This window comes from Cupressus sempervirens, chromosome 5, assembly GCF_028749045.1.
Source record: "Cupressus sempervirens isolate cs-2001-9-10 chromosome 5, ASM2874904v1, whole genome shotgun sequence".
NCBI lineage: Eukaryota > Viridiplantae > Streptophyta > Pinopsida > Cupressales > Cupressaceae > Cupressus > Cupressus sempervirens.
The window spans coordinates 741088867-741107267 of record NC_143122.1 but is presented as its reverse complement, the minus strand read 5'-3'; the positions used below and the strand labels follow the sequence as shown (position 1 = coordinate 741107267).

At 33.9% G+C, this 18401-nt stretch overlaps 1 long non-coding RNA gene across 1 annotated transcript; it reads right to left on the bottom strand.

The window, feature by feature from the left end:
- Positions 1-2825: 2825 nt before the first annotated feature.
- LOC149558053 (uncharacterized) lies at positions 2826-17969 on the bottom strand. Its single transcript, XR_016364967.1, has 2 exons — positions 17378-17969; positions 2826-3629 (listed from the first exon to the last, which is right to left on the bottom strand). It is a non-coding gene; the product is annotated as an uncharacterized LOC149558053 (long non-coding RNA).
- Between the last annotated feature and the right edge of the window lie 432 nt (positions 17970-18401).

Genomic DNA, 18401 nt, shown 5'->3' with positions numbered 1-18401 from the left:
AGTGTTAGACTTGGTCTTGTTAAGACTCAGTTTGGTCTTGGTTCCTGTTGGTGTCGAGTTGTCTGTGAGTCAACTTTTGGCATTTAATTTATGTATGGGTATTTAATTTGTGTTGTAGCTAACTTGTGGCTCAACATATATTTAATGTAAAGGATTCAATTTAGTTTGTAATGAATTGGGCCAACTTGTGGCTTAGTTGGGTATAAGTAGGGGGTTTTATAGAGTCTTTAGAGAGAATATGAGTAGGGGCATTGTGGTCATCCAGCTTGGAGAAGGTGATGAAACACAGATGTGAATTTTGAAGAGCCAATGTTGTGACTTGAGAACCAAAGGATTGCTTGGTGGACCTGAGGGTACAAGTGTGGATTGTTCTTTGTGTTCTTATCCAGTTGTGGATCTGGACTAGCTAAGATTGTGTTGTAAGTTAGATCTTGTGGGATCTTGTAGAACTGATTTTGTAATTGTTGTTTGTATTTGGCCCTAATCCAAAAGGCCTTACAATCAGGCCTATTGCATGTAATTAATTATTTTATGAATAAAGAAGTGATTTGGTATCAGATCTTGCATTACTATTATTTGTTGTTGTGTTTCCCCTCTGTGGTTGTTTGTTGGGGGTTCAGACATCTCCTCTAGGGATTCCCATGCCTTGCACTATGTCAGACATGTCATAACTTACATATATATGTCTTAAATAACATCATAATGTGGTTAGCAAGAACATCGTTCTCCACTTTTTGTTCCGAATTTCAGTGGTTTCCAAAACATTCTTTTTACCAATTTATTAAAGGAAACCTTTGTCTTTTGCATACCATAATTGGGTTAGTGAAGTCTTCATACAAAACAAGAGATGTGTATGAACTTGAGTCCCTGCCTTTTGTTCAAGTAGCAGGTAGGATTAGAAAGAGAAGAAATTGTTTGCATTATTTATTTTTATGATTCTTATAATAAGTTGCCACATAGAGAAGACTGTTGATAGCAAAATAGGATGATTTGTTTGATAGTTGTTTTGAGGTACAAAATAAGTAGAACTCTTGTTTTGAAGATTAGACAAAACAACTATTAATACCAAAGTGGGTCTTCGATCTATTGCATGATCTATAACATACATGAACTTGGCGGGTGATAAGTCCTATATAGACTAAGGAGAGGAAGATATATCAAGGAAAGAAGCAAATTTAAACAACACATTTCTACAATTTTGTTGCAAGCAAACTACAATATCTGAAAATGAACATCATTAAAATCATTGAAAACAAATATTACCCCCAAACCCAATTTCCAAATTTGCTCATGCCAACACATCCACATGTAGCGACGGTGTGGTAAAGCAAAAATATTGATACAAAAATCTACAGAACTTTTCTATCAAAGGTCACTCAATAGTGAGAACAAATATACAATAAGGATCAAGATAAACTGATATAACATTGAAAAAGATTCTAAGTTTGAGCAAGCCTGACTCGCTACTTTGGGAGCAGTTGTGGAGGTCTTTGAACCACCTGACAAGTTTGCAAGCAATCTATTTCCCAACAAATGTTGGTGCACCAAAAAAATGCTCTTATGAACAATATAAGAAGGAAAGAGGAAATGAATAAACCTTGACCTTTGTGAGCTTCCGCTTAGCAACTTGCACTAGCTTTTATTCTCAATTCCACTCACAAGCGTTATTAACTTGAATGGTCTTTAGAAGTTAGAAAGGAATGATCCTTATATTAAATAAAGTTATATTTAGATTATATTCTTTCTTTAATTCAAGATTCTTTATTTTTTATTTAGCTCTAGTTTACTTTTGAAATATGCTAAGTAGTTTACAATTTAAGGTTATAGATAGATAGGATTTTTGTTTATATATAGTTAAGTTCACAATTATATTTAAGTTGAGGTTTATATAATAAATTTAATTACTAATTAGTAAATTTATGAGTTTATTGTAATAGAATTAGCTAATTAGAACTTATCAAGTATTTTATTAATGATATTTTTAATAAAGTTTATTATTGTATTAATAATATTTTATCTAATCTAATTAAATAATGAAGTTAGGTAAGAAAACAATTAAGTTATTATATTAAATTACTTACTCTTGTGATTCAACAAGGCATCCTAACATTATAATTGGCCATGTCATTTTTAAGTCAGTCATTTACATCTCGTATAATTTGTAATGTCTAGTCTAATATTGTAGTTAAGTGATCAGATGAGCATTTAATAGTCTCTCTTTGAATGAAATTAAGATTTGCTAAAGTAAGCAAATGGTTTATCTTATGAATTTAATTAATGGATATAATATTTGTTTACAAACTAGTATAGATATCTTAAATAAATCTATCTAAAGAAATGTCGATAGATATCCACTACAAAATAATTATAATTTAATTTACATCTAAAATTATTCATATTCCCTTTATCTCCATTTATTTAATTTTTTATTAACTTGAATTTTTTTATTTTTTTTCTTAAAAAATGGATGATCTATATCTCCAAATATTATAATTTAAATAGATATTTTATGTGGTATTTATTAAATTATTTTTAAAAATATATTATATTTATAATAAGATTTAAATTTTTGACATGTAAATAGTTGTCAAATTTAACCTAGAAGAATAAAAGTTAACATTAACACTCTCGCACCATCCCACTCTCCCATTCTGCCATTGCAAAATGCCTATCGGTATTCATAACTATGAGTCAAATAGCAATGTTAGATTTTCACTTTAGGAATGGTCCTCGACTAACAAACCTCACATAGCTATTTGTGTTGAACTATTTGTGTTCAACTTCATTCCGCTAGAGACATGTTTTTGGTTCAATATATGTCAATCTTTACTTAGATGGAAAATACTAAAGACTTTTATTATTTCCATTTGATTGCCTTCCTACGCATTGCAGCTCATTATGGCCCATTTTGTATTGGCTGTGACAAAGCAATCAAATGACGCATGAAACCACAAAATATTTATTGTTTTTTTTAACTTCTTCATTCATTGAATCCGGCCACCTATATTTTGAGCAGAAAATTGGGGAATAATATGTATATTCGGCGGGGAGTTTTCTTTTCAGAAGACAGCGACTGTGATGCCGTAATTCCACAACGGAGCTGAGAGATCAGATTCGCAGTAGCCTGCAGTAGCTTGGCTTTGCATGTCGATCGAAGGTGAAGGTAACAAGAAGTTGTGAACAACCCCTGCTAGCCTGAAGAGAACTACAAGACTGTTTCGTTCCTCGGCTAGAAGACTCAACAGTCATTCCGTCTTGTTTTGCTGTTCAGGCAATTGAATCTATTCATAGTTGGACAGATTAGAAACCATGCCATACAGACCTTTGCAAACGAACTTGAGGCAAAAGCATGAAGATGACTGATTGCCTAAACGAACTGACCTCTGACAAAATCTGGGACAACACTTCATTTGCTCAGCCCTTCACACGAAGATGAGGTTTTTTTTTCTGGTGTGCGAATACACAGTGGAGAAGCAGGGCACGCCTGAAGCTAGGCTTCAGTGTTTTTCCGCTCGCAGTCATTCATGAAAACAATCGTCTGTGTCATTTACTGCTCTTCCCACCATATTGGCAGACTCGGTTTCAGTGCCCTCGAGATGGAATCTACCTGTAGAAGTTTTTGGAGAGTTCTGGAAACAAAACATAATTCCTTTTATTTTTTTAGTTTAAACATTTTCAGAAAAACATTTTAAAAATAAAGATTTTCACAACTTTAGACATAGAATAATCAAATTAATTAAAAGGGAGGAACGGGGAACATTAGTTCACTGCCTTATAGATAAGGCAGGGACTAATAATAATAATAACAATGAGTCCAGAAACTGTCCAAACAACTGGAAATGCAGTTAGAAGTCCACAATTTTTGGATTTTCAGCTATATAGGTTACAAGATAGAGAGTTTAAAATTACTGGACATGGAAGTCTAAACTTAATCTCATTCCTCTACATATAGAAGTTATAAGCCCGAATCTCAACCGGGTCATTACGTAATAGAAGCACAAAAATAGATTCAGAGACTTCTGTTAGCCCATTCACCCTGTTCACAGAGGGAAATGGTAAATTTATTTCATGGAGATGATTAAAAATATTTGAATATATTTCAGATATTGCTAACAAAAAGAAATCATTAACTGTATAATTTTATTGTAAAATTTACGGAGTACATAATGTCGGCCATAACACTCCTAGTTCATAAAAAAAACATACGCAACCCAAAAATAAAGTTGGCCATAACGCTCCTAGTTCATAAAAAAACATAAGCAACACAAAATAAAACAATCTTTGTGCAAAGAAGACAAGAACATACAGTTGATCAACAACCTGCCACGAAGGGCCAAATGAGCATTTGGTCACATTAGTATTAAAGTAACTCAATACATGGACTCCCCTCCTAAAGAATGTTGTAATTGTTGGCAATATCCAACTATAATTCACGAGCGTGATATCTGTTTCTAAAATTGACATGCACGTTGAATCTCAAACTTCATCTAAATAATAAATTAATTATATAGTTATTCCTCCAAAAGAAATATTACCTGATCTTCAAACATTCCAAGTCATTCTGAAACCCTATCACTAAAATAAGTTAAACACTAGAAAACCTCCCATCATAGAGTACAGCGGGAAAAAACCCCACCATCACAGTTCTTAAGAAAGTATCTACCTTTTAAATGCTCAAGTTACCTTTTTCCCAAAATTGAATCAAGGAAATCCACAAACCTTCCTTGTAAACTAATATATATGAGATCAAAAAGTTACAGAACAGAAACAAACTTCTTGGTTATCTTATCATCAGTCTTCTTGCAAACAATATTACCAAGATGGCAGCCAAAACCCTTAATGGAAAAACATTCACAATTTCCTATTGCACATCAACCCTTATGTTCAACACATGACTGAACCATCTCTCGGAAATCGTCTTTCAATATAGCAAACTATTAAGCAAAAAATTATTTACATACAAACAAACCCTAATCACATAGGATACATATCTCTGAATACAGAGCTCTCTGCGACAAATTGCTTAAATAAAATCCCTGGATTCTTCTCCATGTAACTGCCGGTGAAAAGACTTGAGATGTAAGACTTGTAATCAAGACAAAAAAGGGGGAAAATGAAAATTGTTTAAACAAGGTTTATTTAGACTACAGTTTCATCTCAGTCAAAAACATCCATAGAGTATATTTGAGTGGGAGAAATTATATTAGTTTTATGAGGTGAACGTTTTTCCATTATTGATCCAGGAGCAACAAAATCTCCAGCAGATATTGAAATTTTAGAAACTAAAGCTTCCATGAACAGATTTCTATCTTAATTAGCATTTTGTTAAGATTTCAAATAGTTGGTAGTTTTTATATTTTAAGAAGTCTGTTCCATATTTTGTGGATCTGGAAGTTTCGTCTCTGTATATAAATATTGTAAGCCTTCGAGCTTGTAAGGGTAGATAAGATGTATAGTACTATTTATTTATTTTCTATGTAGCTTTGAATGTATATGCGAGTAGATAAATTAATTGTGTTTGAGTTTCTACAGTTTGTAGATTGTTGTCTTAGGTAGAGGTCTCATAAGGGGGGTGTAAGCTCTAATTTTAAGAAAGAAGGTTGTCTCAGGAACAAAATTATATTTTGTCAAGGGATTATTTGGAAGCTTCTCCTCAAAGATAGGAGTCCCTGATGGGTGAAAAGAAGGTGAGACTAGAAATTGCCACATCAGCTGAAAGAGATTAATTTTTGAACTATGAATAAAATATAAAAGACAAGTTATTGTTTTCATGAAACGGCTTAATTTCAAAAAATTTGGAGCTTAGCTTCTTAAGTTGAACTAGACCACATAATTCATGAGACGACTAGCTTTAAAATATTCCCAAAATATAGCAAGGTAGTTGCAGTTCTATTTTTTAGGAAGCCCCCTTTCTCATTATTTCATATGCTGTAGATTGTCTGTCTGAAAGTGATGTTCATGTCACTGCCAAAAGAATGTATGTCGGTTGTAGATTTTCATGAATAACCAGTCTAAAATTTCTGCAACAGTTGGAGGAAAGCTTCCCCAATCATAGCATTTGCATAAGCCAATACAAAGAACCCAAAGTTGTTAGAAAACCATCGAGTCTGAGGGAAAGAATCACAACATTTCTGAAAAGCATTTGTCAAGGCTGCCTTTCATAAAAAGAAAAAAGGTCGCAGCAACTTATTTGGGAAAAGACAAAAGTACGGAGCAGACTCTTCAAGGAGATTATAAACTTTGTTAGCAGATAGTGTTTCGAATAAAAGAAATGTGCATCTATGTTTGCAGCTAGAAAATAGGTCAGTATTTTGAAGATTATCGACCACTAAAGTTAAAGAGTTCAGAGATAAGCGCTCATTCTAAAGAAGGTCACAGAATTTGTTTCAAGCCCTTGCCAAGGGAGGCACCAAAGAAGCTAGCACAAAATCCACAGATGAAAAGGGGGATTGCTAATTTATATTGGCAAGCTGAAAAAAAGAGCATAGCTCTTGATCTTTTCTGCCAACAGAAGAGAATCAATATCCAAAGTAAATCGCCAGCCAAAAAAACAGGGTGAAAGAGGTCATCAAATGATCATGGGTTAAAGACTCGTGAATATAAAGTAGATTTTAGGAGAGTTTTCCCAACTGCAATTGGAGAAGTGCAGACTCAATGATTACATTGAACTTCTGGGTTGAAATCATTGATCATTTATACTCATGAGATGATCACGACCAAGGTGTGGTTAAACAATGATGGAAAGAGATACAAATAGTTAAAACTCCATTTGTCGAAGGACTGTTCAAAGATCTGGCTGTGTAGAAATTTAAATTGGATTTTATTTTGTTGTTTCATGGAACAGTTGATTTCTAAGAATCGATTGGATGTAATTGGAACTGCCGAGACACCTGACAGTGTAGTGGGAGAATTATTGAATTTAAAAAAGTTTAATTTCTTGTACTATTTAAGTGTTAACTTATTAGGTGTGTGAATGGTCACAGTTCAGGCTTAAAGGAAATCAATAATGAATATGTGCTCTGTAGACAAGTTGAATGAGATTTATATCTCATGGTCAAGGAGAAATTGAGGGTGGAGCATCAAAGAGACGCATCTTTGAGGAGCAACAAAATATCTAACTGATTTCTATGATCATTGTTTGGGAACTTGCCACAAGATTGCAGCTCGCAGTTTTAATATTGTAAAGAAGTGGTATAAAAAGTGTAACCAGTTGGTTCTGCAACAATTGAAGATTGATTTAGATGCTGGACGTTGACGTTGAGTGCAAGAATGACTGTCCATTCATAAATTCAACCAATGGCTATGATAGTATTCTATGTTGGCTGTATAAATCACGAATGTCGGTTTAAGGTCAAACATATTAGAGCCAACTTATGCCACTGCTCTTTAAAGTTGCAGACTCAACTATAGAACTCAGAGATTGATGGTAAAGGGAAAGCATTCCAGTGCAAGAATAGAGAGGAGGTTTAAATAGTCAATTTGATATTTAATATTGTAAATATTGGACCATTGATAGTCATAGAAGTAACATTAGTGATTGGACAATCAAGTGATTTAAGGAAGAGAGGTCTGGTAGCAACATAAAATAGCAGTTCAGATCAGGAAATGTTAAAGATGATTCTGGTAGCACTTTGATGTTCCATTAGTCATTATGTGATTTCTCCATCATTTATGTAGATCTGGTAGCAGAGATTTAAACTTAAGATTATGGAAGGTAAGATATAGTTCTATTTATTCTTGTAGTTAACCTCTTATTTTGATGAACTTAATGATCAGGTTTAAATACTTGGCAAGGTTTTAAAAATCTATTATTGAACTCATAGTCTAGCTTTATAGAATTTTGAGCATGTGAGTGTGTGTTGATGAAAAACATCTGGAAATGCAAATTTGTTTAAATTAAATAAAAAGGGAGAAGGATTAAAGGATCTAAATACAAATCTGTTTTCTATTAGTAGTTATGGAAACTCCAATTTTCCTGTAGCCAAAAGTTGAGGGAGGAGAAATTTGGAAAGCGGAGATTGTAGAAGCATGCAGCCAAAGTCCAGTCACTGTATAAGAGTTGTTAACAACAACTGGAAAGCAACTTGAGAAGATTGGTGACAGAATGAGTATCACTGCATTGCAAATCAGAGAACTTGGAAGTGTTTCTTGCCTTTGAAGTTTTAACCATTGAATAAAGGATGTTTTTTAATGCAGGTAACAGCAGAAAGAGAAAGGCAGTTGTGGTAATCCTTCTAGAAGAGGTTGCATAATTGAGAGAATAAAAACATCCAGGTAAGGTTGGGTCAATGTTGTTAAGATAGCACCAGAATTACAGATGTGGGTAGAGTTGTCCAAGGAAAGAGCAGATGAAGCTCTTTAAAGTGTATAGATTGCAGAAGCCTAGAGGAGCAGAAGAAGCTCACAAGCTCTAAATGAGAGAACCAGTGTTACCAAAAAGGCAGCTCAGAGGAGACAAGCATGGTGAGGTACTTGTGGCAAGCTGAAACGGGTGTGCTGGTATAAAGGCTTAGTGCAGCTCATAGGTGAAGGGAAGTTCACAAAGAAAGAGTGAACATGACTAATAATAGTCACGACAAGGGTACGAGCAAAAGCCACAATAGAATGGAGGAAAATGGAAAAGAGAATACCATAAAAATGAGAAGGATGAGTAAAATTGAATTTGACAGAGAAATTGTTGGGATGAATGAATAACTCAGTCTAATGATGATGCTACTAGAAGAAAGTGAGAGAGATCAGAGATATGGATGAAGAATAAAGAAACAAGCTATATGGCCTATTAAGAAATTATTTGTATGAAAGTTAAGGAAGAAGCTGAGACACATGTTGAGTGCTCAGTTGAAGGGAGGAATCGGAGAAATTGAGTTTGGGAGGAATAAGTTAAGTATTGTGAACCAAAGCATAGATCATTCCTCGGAGATGATGATGATAATGGTGATGAAAGGCTTCATGAAATTTTCACAGATCGTTTGGAAAGTTCAGATCAACAGCCAATAGAGATATTAAATGGGGCTAGAGAACCTTGCGTTTTAAAAACTAATAAATTGTGTATGCATAGAGGCATAGAAGATGATGGACAATCATTGAAAACAGTCAAGTATGGATGATGAAAAGAGTCAGAACCTTGTTGCTAGAGTAGGAGAGGCGGAATTGCCTTGTGATGGTAATCAAAGTGGAAAACATACACAATTGACAAATACAATTATTGGAGAACAGTTGCGAGAACCTATTGTAGCAGTGAACAAGGACATGTTGGCTTATGAAAATAGCAAAAAGAAGGATCAAAGAAATAAAGAGAAGATTCCAGCATGTAAAGTCGGGAGTTACAACCCTGGAAATGTACATATGAACATAGAATTGAAGATGTTAGAGGAGTGGATAGTCAATTCAAAGATTAAGGACTCCAAGGAGGTTACAAACAAGGAGCATGAAAAAGAAGAAAGAAGTAGATGTCATCAGCAGATTATAAAAGAGGAATTATAGGTTCAAAGAGAGACAAATGCATGTGGAGGGACATTCGACCACATATTTGTAGACATCAAGAAAAGGAAAGAAGCACACATTCTCAAGATTGATGGTGATTTTTGAAGATATAATCTTTACTGCGATACATTTTGTTCATGTCAAGACACAGCAAAAAGTGAGAACGTGTAGAATCTAAAACAGGGGAACAACCAGGGCAGAACAAAGAAAACAGAAAAATACACATATTTCGTACAAATTATACTCACAAATGTAAAGTTTCTGCAAATTCTATGACTGAATCAGAGATTAGATTCGACCTTCTTCCTCTCCTTGTTGCTTGCTGTGAATAACTTCAAATTATTGTCTTGAATAAAATTAGAAATATAATTCTGAAAACTGTCTTTTCTTCTGCAAGTTGTATATGGGCAGTATTGACTAAGAAGCAGACTATTTTGTGTTCTTGTGTGCTCTTACACTTCAACCATACCAAGTCTTCTCCTGAAGTGGTCTATCTTCACTCTAGATAGAGGTTTGGTGAGTATGTCTGCTGTCTAATCTGTAGTGCAAATGTATTCTAATTTTGCAATATTCCTGTCTACCATATCTCTTACATAATGGTAAGGAATTTCAATATGCTTGGACCTGTCATGAAAAATTAGATTCACCGAAAGTTTGATGGAACTCTGATTATCACAATGAATAATTGTAGGATTCATAGCTTGCCCAAATAATCCCACAAGTAACTTTCTTAGCCAAATTGCTTCTTGAGCGGCCATTGCTACTACAATGTATTCGGCTTAGAGCTTTGAGCTACTGAAGACTGCTTTTTACATATCCAAGATATCATTGTTGATCCTAATCTAAAACAGCATCCTGAAGTACTTTTTCTATCTTTAACACTTCCACCCCAATCTGAGTCGGTGAATCCATGCAAATCTAAATCAACTCTCATCTTTGAGCCCAAAATTAAGAGTGCCTTGTAAGTATCTCATAACGTGTTTGACTACAACTAGGTGAATCTCCTTTGGCTCACACATAAACTGGCTTAAGGCATTAACAGCATAGCAAATATTAGCTCTTGTATTTACTAAGTACATAAGGGACTCAATCATCTGTCTGTAGAGAGTAGAATCTATGGAAGGTGATTCTACTGCTACTTCTTTAAGTTTATGTAGATTAGTATCCATTGGAGAAGACACAGACTTGTGATTCCACATTCCAAATCTCTTCAAAATATCTAATGTATACTTCCCTTGATTAAGTATGATACTGTTAGAATTCTGTCGTACTTCTAGTCTTAGGAAGTAATGAGGGAGTCCCAAGTCTTTCATCTCGAATTTTCTAATTAGATCTTTCTTGCATTTCTCTATGAGATGGTCATCACCTACTATTAGTAACTCATCAACATATAGTATCAGAATTACCATATCGTCTTTATCTCTTTTATAATATAAATTTAGATTGGCTTCATTCTTGGAAAATCCTAAGCCGATGAGATACTTATCAATTCTTTCATACTAAGCCCTTGGAGCTTATTTAAGCCCATGGAGAGCTTTCTTGAGCCTACAAACAAAACATTAGGATCATGAGTTTCAAATCCTTCAGATTGCTCCAAATATACTTCTTCTGTAATCTTTCCATTTAAGAATGCTGTTTTTACATCCATCTAATGTACTTTCCATCCCTTTGATGTTGCAATTGCTAGGACTGCTCTTACAAAGGTATATCTGGCAACAGGAGCAAAGGTTTCTTCATAATCAATCCCTTCTTTCTGAGAGAATCCTCTGGCTACAAATCTAGCTTTATATTACTCAATGCTACAATCAGCAGCATGCTTTATTTTTAAATATCCACTTGGAAGAAACAACAGATTTTCCTTTAGGTCTTGAACAATTTCCCAAACATCATTCTTTATAATAGATTGGTATTCTTCTGTCATAGCTTCTTCCCAAATTGTATGTTTAATAGCATCTGAAGAATTGGTTGGTTTTGTTTTGGACAAATCATTTATTTTTGTTGTATAACTAGAAAATCTTTTAGGTCTTTTCCTTTCTTTGACTGTTCTAGAAGGTGCAGCAAAGCCTTGTGCTTCCTCAATTGTTTTAATGGCCCAAAGTGGTCTTTTCTTTCAATTTTGAGTTTCTCCAAGATTTAGATTTTGAATTTCATCTTCAATTTCTTCTATGTTCTCCCTCTGAGACTCAAACTTGGTATTCTTCCAGAACTAGGTAAAGGAGAAGGTTCTTCAGAATTTAGGGCCCTTTTGAATGCTAGATCTTCTTCAAAAATTACATCCCTACTAAGTTCAATATTTTTTTGTCAAGGTATGAAAATCCTATATGCTTTGGAAGTTTCACTATAGCCTACAAAAATACCTTTCCTCCCGAAGGGTTCTAACTTAGTGCTCTTTTCTTTTAGAACATGGATATATATGAGGTACCTAAAAATCTTAAGATGACTTATATTAGGTTTACCCTTAGTAAAGACTTCTTTAGGAGTTTTATCTCCAAGGTAAGAGTGAGGGCTTATGTTTTGAATATAGACAACAATACAAGAGGCTTCTGCCCAAAGATTATATTCTATATTTTGATCAAATATCATAGCGCTAGCAGCTTCTATAATTGTTCTATTCTTTCTTTCTACTACCCAATTTGTTCTGAATTATAAGGAACGGTGTACCCCCTCCTAATTCCTGTTTCTTTACAAAACTTTTTAAACAAATCTGAGATGCATTCTCCTCCATTATCATTCTAAGAGTTTTAATTTTATGTCTTGATAAGTTTTTAGTTAATGTTTTGAATTCTTTAAATCTCTTTAGGATTTCTTCTAATTCTTTGCACTTTAAGAAGTAAATCCATGTTTTCCTAGAGAAATCATCTATGAACAAAATATAATACCAAAATCCTCCAAAAGAAGGAACAGACATAGGTCTACATAAATCTGAATTAATTAATTCCAAAACATTATTTGTTTTTCTAGTGCTATCATGAAATGGACTTTTGGTGTTCTTACCCAGTGCACACCCTTTGCATATGCTTCAGTGGTCTTTATTTAGTTTAGGTAAACTAGTAACCATCTTCTCCATAGTTGATAAGGTTTTGAAATTTAGATGTCCTAATCTTCTATGCCATATTTCATTTATGTCTACAGCTTCATGAATTAAGGCTTGAATAGGTCAACTAGATTCTGAATTTAATTCATACAAATATCATTTTCTCTGACCAATCAACTTCACTTTCTTAATTGAGGAGTTCTTTGCCCAAGTTATTACTTTATCATCCACAAATACAACATTATGCCCATCATCTTCAAGTGTCGTAACTAAGATTAGATTTCTTTTTATTCCTGGTACGTAGAGTACACCTTTGAGAAGAAGAGAATTTCCCAATTTTAGTTTCAAGCTGCAATTTCCAATTCCTTCAATAGAATGTGTTGAATTATCCCCAATGGTGGCTTCCCCATTAACCTTTTCAGATATAGAGTCTAGTGCTTCTTTGTATCCTGTTATATGTCTAGAAGATCCACTATCAATTACCCATGCTTTACTTGAGATTTCATTTGATAGTGACGAATACAATACACGATTCTCAAGATCATAGTTATCTTCTTCCCTAGTAACATTTGTACAGTTCGCTTGTTGTTTAGAATTCTCAGGACAATTAGATTTGTAGTGTCCAAACTTTTCACATTTGAAACACTTTATTTTGGATAAATCTTTCTTGGGTTTTCCATTCTTTTGATTTCCCTTTTTCTTCTTGAAATGCTTCATCTTGCCCTTATAGGAGTTTGTATTAAGAACATGAAGTTCTGCATCTTCTGTTTTCAGTTTCCCTCCTTTTTTTAATTTTTTGGATTCTTCTTGAAGACAACCCCCCTTAAGTTAGTTGACGTTAGGAAGTCTACCTCTGGCACTTATTCCTTGTGCAAAAGTTTTCCACGAATCTGATAATCCATCTATAGCCATCAATGTTAGTTCCGTGTCACTAATAATGGTTCCTATACTTAATAGTTCATCTCTAATGCCAGCAACCCTTAGGAAGTAAGAATTCATTGATCCTCCTTTCTTTATTTGTATGTGATTTAGTTGCCTTTTCAGTGCGAGAACTCTAGTTGCATTGTTGACCTCATATGCATTTAGTGATGCATTCATCATGTCAAATGTTGTCTAATGTTTTGTTAGCATAGGTACAATATCATTCTTTACTCCATATAATATGATCTGAATGGCTTTTCTATTTCCTTTACTCCATATAGTTTTATGAGGTTCAATACTAGGTTGTTCAGATGCTCTATCAACAAATTGTTTTACATCATTTTCTTCAAGAATCATCATGATTCTGAATTTCCAAGCATCAAAGTGTTTTTTACCATCAAACCTGTCCTCAGGTCTGATTGTGTATGCCATTGAAAATAGGCGACAGATGCTAGATATATAAAAAGTCTGATTACTGAATTTTATAGAGCCTAGGTTCGATAACCAAAGCTCTGATACCATATGAAGTTTCTGCAAATTATATGACTGAATCAAAAATTAGATGCGACCTTCTTCCTCTCCTTGTTGCTTGCTGTGAATAACTTCAACGAATTGTCTTGAATTAAATTAGAAATATAATTCTGAAAACTGTCTTTTCTTCTGCAAGTTGTACATGGGCAGTATTGACTAAGGAGCAGACTATTTTGTGTTCTTGTTTTCTCTTAGACTTCAACTATACCCATTATAAATAGAGAGACCTAGGGACATGTCCCTTCCAAAACATTCTTTAACTCATCCTAGAAGTCGGCGACTTTTCAAAGAAACAATAAGTTTATATATAACTTAGCACAAAATGAGTTTAGTTAAATCCAAACTAATTCTAACAATAGACGCCGAAATCCCTAAGAGAATAATGTAAAGATTTTGGATCAATCTATGTCATGTAAGAACAGATCAGACTGATCTGTTATCAGATCAGTAGGATTATAAGTTACAGAATTAACAATAGACACTATAAAACTTTGTTGATCAGCCACTCTGATTACATTCTTGCAGGCTGCGCTCATTCTATTTTGCAGTGTATCTAAAAAACTGTATATCCATAATAAATAAAAACCTATGCTAACTCCACCACTTAAAACAGCAGTTTACATAATGTATGAACTGCTCTTATTACATGCTGACACTAAAAAGTTACGGTGGGAACAAAAGTCTTTAACTAATCTAAACTAGACTTATTAAACTCATGCAAATTGAAACAGACTATTGCATGTAACAATCATGCTTATTAAAACTTCAATGAACTGGAGAATTGGCGGTGTTTTGATGATGACTGCAGTGCTTGACGGTGACTTCAACATCAGTTTTCAACAAGTTTGGAAGATAAAAGTTCACTTTTAATATAACAAACATGGAGGAAGCAACAAGGTGCCTTCAACATTTTCAAAAAAATGTCTAGTGAAAAAAGAATGGAAGTTAAAAAGTAAAATGGCAATGGAGGCCATACAAGTTTTAAATTTAAGAAGAGCTCCAATGGAAAAGTGTCAAAGGCATGGATCAGCATAGAGCCATGCTAGATATTGAGATTGGCAAGTTAAGTCGGCCACTGAAGAATCTGCCTGAAAGGAAGCATACTGAATGAAGAAGACAATCAACAACACAATATAATTGATCTCAACAGAATACACCTACTAGATGAGTGGAATATTGCAAAGAAAAGTATGGAAACCAGGAAGATTAAGGAGAGCTATAGCATATCAAGAGGTAAAGAGGAAAAAGTTAATGAAAAGGTTCAACACCAAAATTGAAGTTGTTGAACGTAGTAAGGCAAGTGGGCAATGAAATAAGAAAGTTTGGCATCTAGGAAGAAAATAAGTTGCAGTTAATGCACTTACAATTTGAAAATGTGACACAAGATACAACCAGTAAAAGTAGCTAGAAAAATCATGGACAAGAGTCCACAAACAAGTCTTTTTGTGTTCCTTGAGAATCAGATTGCAGACTTATGACCAGGAGGTCATAAAACTTTATACCCAGAGAGTCTGATTCAAGCAATAAAATCTCCAGCAGATATTCAAATTTTAAATACTAAAGTTTCTGTGAACAGGTTTTTATCTTAATTAACATTCTGCTAAGATTTCAAATAGTTATTAGCTTTTATATTTTAGGAAGACTGTTCCATATTTTGTGGATCTGGAAGATTCATCTTACTGTATAAATATCGTGAGCCTTCAAGCTTGAAAGGGTAGATTTTCTGTGTAGATTTGGATGTTTATGTGAGTAGATAAATTAATTGCATTTGAGATTCCACAGTTTGTAGATTGTTGTCTTATTGTTTCATTAATTACAAAGAATTTAAGAAAAGTTGAAAGAATTATATTTATTTTATTTTTGTACCACCAAAATTTTGGACAACTAGAACTTTAGAGTTAACAAGAAAGTTCATATAGGATGGCCCATCGGTGAAATAAAACGACATCACTCAGACGTTCTATGGGACAATTTTAATTTTTTAAACCTTTTTGTCAGTTGTTACCGATCATCAAATTCACATAAGTATATGTTCTCTTACAACTTTCGTTGGTGATACAAAAAGGTTAAATATCAAACTAATTCCAATAAATTGAAAGGTTAGTGTGCAAAATCAACGGTTTTGAAGGAACTGCTGAGGATGTTAGTTTGGAACCTTTACAGCATTATTGTGCAACAAGCACAATAATATATATGGTTGCACTAAATTGTTTGACCCCATCCTTGTCATTAGGAAGATGATGAATAAATACACGAAACCATTTCAGGATTATCCACACTACATGTTTGACACTGTAGAAGGCTTTCACAAGCAGGCAAGTTTTGGTTGTTTGAAAACCTACTAAATATTAAAAACAGATTATTTCTACTGACCCATGCACTAGCTTTTCAAGTGATGTGAACAGAAATTGTGGAGAAGTTATGAAACTTGTTGTTTGAGTTGATGTGTTAGCTTACAGACATGTTCGTGATTTGGAAAATAAAAAAATGGCATCACTTGGCACCAACAATTTTTAATAAGGTGTATCGAAAGTATGTACACAAATGGGCCCATTCCTCAGCAAGATTCAATTTACATGTAATGTATGCACAATTCTTCATAATAAGCTTATCAAAATGTATGCAAAGTGAGAAAATATGGTGGATAATCTTAAATTTTTGGCAATCTGGAATGTTATCTTACCAAAAACATGATTCTCATGAGCACTAAAAAATTGCTTCACCAAACTCATCAAAAAAGTGTCCAATTTTTTCAGTTAATCACTGGTAACATACAAACAGCCTTTAGCAAAACAAGAGCTCCGGAAGTGGGCAAGGTTCAGGAAAAAGAATTTTTTACTAATTTCTAACTTTCTAGAACAGAGAGACATGAGGCCACTGTTTTAGGATGGCAAAATTATTGGAGACAACAATTAAAACTAATATAAAATGAACATATTATAGACTGAATATATAATCCTTAAAGCTTTTCATAGGTGCCAAAAATCTCGCCTCCTCCGTGATACAATTCCTTTGTAATTTAGCGCAAAAATAAATTATATTAGCATTCTACATATCATGTACTTGTCAGTAATTCCAAATTGACAAGGAAGGCAAAACCATGGTCATCAAGTTTGGCAGTGAATATGATTTCACAATATGGCAGAGAAAATCTCCAGACTTCAACGAGAGGGGATCTCCTCCTGGGATTTGATGAAAAACTACTTGCAAAATATTTTTGCAGTGTAGCTGATACGACAGACTCCATTACTCTAATAAAAGGGAAAATAAAAGAACTTTATTGTCTATTTCTCCCAGGCAGCGGATAAGCACATTTACAAGCATTCTCCAATTTTATGGATAATGGCAGAATAGAAGTGAATAAGAAAAAAATCAAAATTGGAAACAGGGGCAGAGAAAAGGACATGCCTTTCACAGTTGAGGCACAGATGCTGAAGAAAACCCCAGGAAATATTTTCGCTGTCTCCAAATCTAACACCCAAATCCCTTCTATCCATTAAGCCATTCCCAATTCATCCGAAGAAAGGACGAGAACCAATCTCAAACGGTGTTAAAATCTCTGAGTTGCCTCTGACGGTGAAAATCTACTACCAGGCGGGTTTCTGGAAAGCACCCAAACTAAGGAGTGCTCGCAGTGCGACAACCCCAATGTAATTCATGAAATCATTCCTTGCAAACATTGACATACCATCTGAGAAAATGCTGCTTTGGATAAAACCCTTCTGAAGGACATATTTTGATTTGGCCGAAAAAAATTAATAATGGGTGCTAATGCAGAGGATTGGCATCCCTTCCTGCTTTCAGAAGTTCCTCAGATTCACCAGATGGTTTTACATCTTATTTAAGGAAAAAAGTAAACTCGGTGTTGGCGAGACCAGTGGGAGTGAAGAGGAAAACTGTCCAACCCGGTGATTTAGGGCTAATGGTGATGAATAAAATTGCAGTGGTAGAGGCACCATTACGGAGAGAAAACGTGTCATTATCTCAATATTTTATTTTTAAAAACGGTAAAGTTAAATACTCCAAAATTTTGGATTTTATTTTTTTTATATCCACAAAACGCACAAACAAAAACTTTCAATCGGATTATTTGACGGCCGCATGGCCGTATTTAGGTCAATAGCATAATACAATTAAATTATAAGGAATATATCACTAAGTCATTGTAGTTATTAGATAGAGAAGAACGAGCTAAGTATGAATCAAGAATGGATTGCTATCTCTCGTGAAAATTTTCATCACTTATGAAGGAAGATTTTGAATAAATCATTTTATGAAATTATAGCCACTTTATTTAACATAGATACCCCTCCCATATACAATATTTTGAAGGTAAGATGGTTATCGATTAGGCTTTTCATTCATAAATTATTTTTTAAAGAATCAAAATAATAATAAAATTAAAACAGCAACTTTTAACTTGATTTTTAAG